Below are 7,717 nucleotides of genomic sequence, written 5' to 3'. Positions count from 1 at the left end.
TGTCTGTTCCTGATTGTTTTTGTTTTTTTTATTTTGAGTGGCATGATGGTCTATTTCATCTAAATGTTCCTGTGGTATTTGATTTTGAATAGGAAATGGATTTCTGCTGAAATTGTGTTTATTCCAGATGTATTTTTGATTAAATGACAGCCAGTTCCAATGACCCCTAAACTCAACAACAGGAGCCCACCCTGAAAGCCCAGCACAACAAGGTTGCATGGTATATTAAGGAAATGGTTAATGGGTTTCAAGAAATACCCGTTTTCATCAATATACATTAAAGCATAAACACAAACGCAACACAAAAATTCCAAATCCTCCCTGAATGTTAATTTGGTTTTATGCGGGTGTGTCAGGGAATCTTCTATTTGTTTTGTTTTTCTTCTTCTCAGTATGGAATCTAATCTCCTTTTCACTTCCTTCCTTTTTTCACCGACCTGCCATCAAAAATCATAATTTTACATCAAAAATATCTGGAGGTGAGATAAACCAAAGTACAACTTATCTTTAAAGGGATAGTTCACCCAAAAATGAAAATTTGATGTTCATCTGCTTACCCCCAGGGCATCCAAGATGTAGGTGACTTTGTTTCTTCAGTAAAACACAAATCATGATTTTTAAATTCAACCGTTGCAGACTCTTGGTTGTTTAATGCATGGCAATGGTAACAAAATCTATGAGAGTAAAAAAAAAAACATGCACAGACAAATCCAAATGAAACCCTGCGGCTCGTGACGATACATTGATGTGTAAAGACACAAAACGATTGGTCTGTGCAAGAAACTGAACAGAATAACGTTTTTTACCGCTGATTCACGCAATGTCCAAACTGTTACAACTCTTGTGAATGTGCATTCACCACAGCAGGCTCATGAGGCATCTAATTCTTCTTCTTCTTGCTTTATGGCGGATCGCAGACTTATAAGTGCATTACCGCCACCTATCTCTCAAGTGGAATATTGACACTCCTAATTGAGATTGTAGATAGAGTGTTAATGTTCTCTTCAAATTCTAACAAATCCCTTATTTTAATAAAATTTGCAAGTTTAGGTCATCAGTAGTTTTTTGGATGTATATATTTATGTATCATTTACCCTTTAAAAATGTCCTTTATTAATGGAAATCAGTCGTTATTTCATTCCCATAACATTTGGATTGTTTTATTTATTCTATTACTATACTTGACTTTTTATATATATTATAATTTTTTAGTAGTCTATTAATGCATTACATGTATTTGTAAAGTAAAAAAAAATAGTCAATTACATGCTTTTATTTTATTTTTAGCCCAGTTACAGCTCCAACGAATCAGGTCCTCTCCAACCCACTCACATTCTTGGATTGGTTCAAATATGACATCTCATTAATTGAATGACATACATGTAGGGGCTCTAATAACACACAAACTCTGAAAGATTTGCTTATTTTTTTACACAGTTAAAATATTTTTAGTCAAAAGAGCTGAACTATTGTGGTGAATCTCACTGGTGACATTTTCAGTTTTAACATTGTAGACTGAATATTACTTGAAAAGTATATTCTAGGTTAAATACAAGCTCTGTCCACGGCTTCTCTTGCTTGTACTTTTTTTGCTTGTAGATTTATGTTTTTATATATATAAATATATATATATATATATATATATATATATATATATATATATATATATATATATAATCAACAGCACACCACAGATGCAGTAGATGGAGCTTAACATCTATTAAACCCAGAATATTCCTTACACAATGGTTTGCTAGGTTTGAAAAATACTCTTTCGTGTTTTTACAGGAAAGATGTGTGGGAAAACCTGATTTTTTTGGTTTATGTTTACTTTTATTGTCTGCATGTTCCTCTTTCTGTCTGTACTTTTCCTCTGTTCCTGTTTGGTCACACCCTTCTTCATAACGAATGCCTCTGTCAGTAAACACATATTGCAAGTGCTCTTGACTGTCCACAGGGAGAGCCGGGAACACTATACAGACTGGTGAGCACCAGCTTTCACTGAACCATCAAGAGAATGGTAACTATCCAAGGCTAACCCAAGAACTGAATGACAATAACTACCTTGCCCCCCTGCCGAACACCCACAGGCAGCTACAGCAGCCACTGCCTCGTATCAATGTTCAACATGTTGATGCTACTCCGAGGGTCCCGCCGCCTCCATTGACACCTAATGTGCAGCTGCGACGGCTAGAGCAGCACCAGCTGCAGTTGCGGCACATTCGGCAACGCCAGGAACAGGAACGGCTGCAACGGCTGTGTCTGGAGGAAGAAAGGCAGCGGAAGGAGCAGCAGAGGGCACTGGAGAGGCAACGTCGAGAGCTGCTTCAGTTGCAGCTGCAACAGCAGCAGCAGCAGGAACACCGACTCCGCCGACAGCTCCTGCAACGGCAGCTTGAGATGGAGCAGCAACAGAGACTCAAACAGCAGTCACAGGCGAAAGGGCAACCGTGTCTCCTGTCACCCTCATCTGGACTCTGCACCATCTATGAGGCCATGGAGACGAGTGAGGAGGAAGAGGAGGATGCAGAGAATGAATCCACCAGCAAACAAGGTTCCCCCATCCAGATAGGCCACTCCATCCCGACAGACCTACCGCTTAGAATGGCCAACGGAAACCTTCGCCGACCGCCTCCGCAGGAGCTGGACTGGAACACAAAACTGGACATGGTCCAGCAGCTGATTAACCAGGCTCTGCTTCTGGCCGGAGAGGACGGCTGCCCTCCGCTCCTGTACCTACCTGGGCAGGGAGGGGGCATCCTCAGCCCCCTAGAGAGCAGCCTGTGGCCACACATCATGTCCCACTTCGACTGCTCTGCCACAACAGTGGCTTCTGTCAGTAGTTACTCCCCCAGCAGCCAGGCCAGTTCCCCACAGGGCGACTGGACTGTGGTGGAACTGGAGACACATCATTGAGTGTCTGAGCACCATTAAACCAAGCATGTGCACTAATAATACAATATCAATCCTCTATCCCAAACAATTATTGAAACACTAAACTATCCAAAAGCCGCACCTGCATTTTACCAATGTATCCCATAAGCCTTTTAATAGGACTTCTTGTTCAGAATGCAGTCATTTTGAGTCTTCAATTTGCAAACACCTTCCTGAAAATTTTTGGGTTTCATTGTAGCATAAACTCTTACCTATAATTTCTCTTCCTCAAACATATTTAAACATTTAAAATCTAGACATATTTGTGGTTTGATAGTGTTTTATTAATGACTTTCTGTAGAATTCTGTCAACTTAGTCAACATGAAAACTATATTTACTTTGTTCTTGGTCATATTGTTAATGATTGTGAAAGAGAAAAAGTTGATTTAATCTTTCATCAAAATGTAAGTATCTGCTACGCATTTGAAATTATTTTGTTTTGAGCTGATGTGGGTTATTAGTTAATTAGTTTAACAACAGCCAAATAGCTAATTAGGCATTGTTTTAGGTAAGTGTTTCCCAACCTTGTTCCCCAACAGTATACATTTTGGAAGTCTACTATATCTGTCCTATCCATTTCAAGTCTTGCGTTGGGGAGCCTCAGGCCCTGTCCACACGAATATGGGTATTTTCAAAACCGCAGCTTTTTCTACACGGTTTGGCCGTTCATCCACACACAAACGCAGCACCAGGTCACTGAAACCTAACATTTTTTAAAACTCCTGCCAGGGTTAAGATTTTCAAAAACTCCGGTTTCACAGTCTACACAAGAAAACTCAAACCGAATTTCTTGTGTTGTCTCCGCCATACTGGAAACTTTTTCAGGCTTCTGATTGGTCAACATGGCTTTAGGGTTGAGATTATATTGCCACCTGTTTGCTTGGCATGCTCTCGACAGTGCTTCATAATATGCGTTTCTGTTTTCATGTGGACGGAAGAAGGAAAAACTCATTTATAAAACGTTTATAAAAATATCTGTGTATGTGTGGACATGGCCTCGAAGAACAGGGTTGAAAATGGTTTTGATCAAATATTGTAAGCAATTTTGCCTTTAATAACATAGTAATTTAACAGAGGGTATTGGTTTCAACAAGGGAGTAGTTCCTCATGATTGACTCTACAGGTATACTCACATTCAGGTCTGGCTCCAGTTTGGTATGAAATGGACACTTTTCTCAATCTAATCAATTATGTTGACTATTAATTGAAGGCCCGACAGGTTACCCTCACAACCTATTGAAGTACTTATTGCCAAACAACTTTTTTCATCTAACTTTTTTGGTCCTGTATAACCTATATGACTGCATTTGCCAAATGGCCATATTCAGATTCAACTTTCTGTTTGTCTCTGTTTTAATGGCAATTATATATTCTCAGATTAATAAAAACTTTTACATAGATATAGATTGCATATGCATAGATCATCCATTCTGTTGGGTTAAGGGTAATGTTTTGTTGCTGTCTAAGGACTGTTGACCTCATGTATGGCTTCAGACAGAGATTCTCTGTTTTCCATTCTCTTTCAGCTGTGGGGGAAAATTTTCTCTCCCGACATTCCTGAACCACTACCTCATTTCCTGGGTCCTTCTTGTTTCAATGGGTTTCCTGGGTTACTGATGATGTCATGGCAACTAGAAAAAAGGAGGTGTCTAAAAGACACATGAAGGGGAAAAGGAGGTTGAGGGAGAGTACGTTCTCTACTCTACTAAAGACAGAGAGCTACTAAATGAGCTGTTTGTTGTCAATGCCATCAATCTGATTTTCTTGAAATGCTGAGGAGGGTGTATTTTTATACAGAGTTAGATATACAGTGTCTGATGGAGGGGTCGGAGTGTGAGCCTGTTGACAAGAATTACTATTAGTATTAAAATAGTTAATATTTCTTTTATATTTTCTACAGCACTTTCTGTTGTTCATTTTCTAATTTCTTAGCTTTTGTTCATTTTTGTTAATGTATATTGTCTGGACTTTTAGAAATTTTTGGGTATTGATTAGACATGTTGCAGAAGCGCCATCTACAGATGATGCATCATAAAAAAAATATTGTGTTGGTTTCTTAAGACAAACCAATTTGTTCAACCATTATACTATATTTATTTATATGATATTATATTTAGGAATATATTATCTAGCCACCAGTTAAATGTACTTTCTGAGGTAACTGTTTTCTGAGGTAACTTATTTTTTCCTTACCCTTCCTTTATTTAATTTTTATTATTATTTATGAACATGTAAACAATTACCGGGGACAACTGTACCATGTTGTATTGTTGGTGTTAAATGTTGATTATAGGAAATGGTTGTAGTTTCCTTTTTTCTCTATTAAATATATGATGATAGATGAATTAGATACAACCACATATTTAAGATTTATTTCCTTAACATATTTATTGTAGTATTTTAAACATTTAATTAAGGATTAAAAAATGGAGGTCATAGGAGGAGTGGACACATACATATAGCTACTTTATACTAATTTATTGTCCGGTAATTAGCTGCAGAGTTGATTACTTTAGAAGACAGAAAAAAAACTTGTTTCACGAAAGATATATTTCAATATAAATTGTATTTATTTATTTAAAAGATATAAGGAATTTTTGAGATTTTGTATGTTTGGCATTACTGGTAAAGGTTGAACGTTTGGACGAGTACTCTACATTATTATAATATTTTACTTACCTCCATGTCATCTTTTCGTACTGTGCTCTCTTTTTGTCCTCCAGCTCCATCTATCTGTGTCCTGATTGCAAGTGAGTGTATAAAGTACTCATTCATCAAGCATACGACTCAAAAGTAGCTACAGTGAAACCACTGGTTCTGTAATCACTATCACTGTTAAAGGTTTAGTGTTTTCCCCCCATTTGGGCCTCTTTACAAACAAGTCCGTCTTGTGTGGCATGACTATAGTTGCTGTGAATGACATTTGGCTACTACATCAGTTTACAGACTAAATACTTTCTATAACTAATAAAATATATATTTCTAACAATCATAAGAGATTTACGCTAATTCTAGCAGCTAAACTAGAATTAGCCTACCTTTCTCCGACGTCTTGACTTTGCTAGCTGGTGTGATGGTTACAATGCCACAGTTTGAAGGAACTTTACTATGGACATAAATACCTTGAGGAAAGAAAGAAAATTTTGGGAAAGAAAGAAAAAAATCCTAATTTCAGTAAATCCGACAGTCCTCGCTTTACCGTGTCATTACAAGCTCGCGCGCGCAAAGCACTAAAATGGTTAACCAATCACTGCGCTTCATGCTAATTAGTCACTCAGTCATGTTTGATGTATTTTATATGGTTATCCTATTTAATGTTTTAAACAGATGTATTAACATTTATGCTTAGTTATTCTTATTAGAATTATAGCAACATTTTTTTTACAATATGTGTTGGATATTCGAGTTTCATGTTGAGCTGCCGATTTTTCATTTATTTTAATCAGTTTCATTTTAAACTGTAAAACCAATGTCCCATTATAACCAGTAAACCATTACAGATTTTATAATGGTGTCTATTGTATTTTTTTCAGCAGTGAGATAATAATAAATTACGTAGAAACCCTCTCTATATTTTGAAGATGTGATTGTGTCACGTTCTGTATTTTGAAGATGTGATTAATGTGTCTGAAAAAATAAAAAATAATAAAAGTCACCTTTACTGGTGCGGGTATTTTAAACCTCCTTACGACGACGGTGTCAATATGATCCACAAGGGGGTGCATTTTCCAACTAGAACCCATAAGTAAACGCTTATTCAGTGTGCACAGATTAACAGCGTTTGCGTGATACATATCATATCTGCTCTAATTATGGATTAATTTGCATCTACACTTTCTCCGCCGGCTGAAAAAAGTAAGTCTCCCTCCACCCATTCTCTCTGAATTCTACAGAGGAACCATAGAGAGCATGCTGACCAGCTGCATCACTGTCTGGTACGGGAACTGTAGTGCAGCAGACTGCAAGACCCTCCAACAGACAGTGAACACAGCTGCAAAGATCATCGGTGCCCCTCCACCCTCCATCCTGGACATTTTCCCTCATACGATGCTCCAGCAACAGTATTGTGAAGGACCCCACCCATCCCTCCCACAGTATCTTCCAGCTCCTACCATCAGGAAGACAGTACCGGAGCATCAGAGCCCGGTCCACCAGACTGCTCAACAGCTTTTTCCCCCAGGCTGTGCGAGCCCTGAACTCAAATTACCCCGTCCTCCTCTGAAACCCCCACACAAACCCTCTACCTCCTGAAACATGGGCCATCTCACCTCCTCCACCCCCCAAACTTACCACATCACAGAAAAAACTGTCTGAAACATACTTTTTTTGTGCAATTCGAAGTGTGCAACACACAGGTGAGTGGGCCTGTACAAACCACCTGTAATAACACACTCTCCACTATGTGCACGACACTTTTCACACACACTGCTGTGTGTACATAATCCCCAAAAAAAGACTCAGTAATATGTGTATGTTTACATGCTCATGCACTACAAATCATCTTGCACTGTTCCCCAGCCAGCTGCTTGACTTACGATGTTTCTCTGCACATGTACAGTATTATGTGAAGCATTCGTATAGTTTGTATTTTTTAGTTAGGTAAACATTTATATATAGTATATTCATATTCAAAATCTGTCAGTAGGTTGGTTGTGTATTGGTTTATACTGTTTTACTTCATTGTTGTATGTCTGTATTTATGTAGCACCGTGGTCCTGTGAGGCACGACATTTCGTTCCACTGTATGTCCACACATAACAATAAAGCTCAACTTGAACTTGT

At 38.2% G+C, this 7,717-nt stretch overlaps 1 long non-coding RNA gene across 1 annotated transcript; it reads right to left on the bottom strand.

The window, feature by feature from the left end:
- Window positions 1-5,529: 5,529 nt before the first annotated feature.
- Window positions 5,530-6,079, bottom strand: LOC122136439. Its single transcript, XR_006154129.1, has 2 exons — window positions 5,974-6,079; window positions 5,530-5,675 (listed from the first exon to the last, which is right to left on the bottom strand). It is a non-coding gene; the product is annotated as an uncharacterized LOC122136439 (long non-coding RNA).
- Between the last annotated feature and the right edge of the window lie 1,638 nt (window positions 6,080-7,717).

Source organism: Cyprinus carpio, chromosome B3 (genome assembly GCF_018340385.1).
Source record: "Cyprinus carpio isolate SPL01 chromosome B3, ASM1834038v1, whole genome shotgun sequence".
Taxonomy (NCBI): Eukaryota; Metazoa; Chordata; class Actinopteri; order Cypriniformes; family Cyprinidae; genus Cyprinus; species Cyprinus carpio.
The sequence above is the reverse complement of the archived record's forward strand: the minus strand, read 5'-3'. Positions and strand labels throughout refer to the sequence as shown.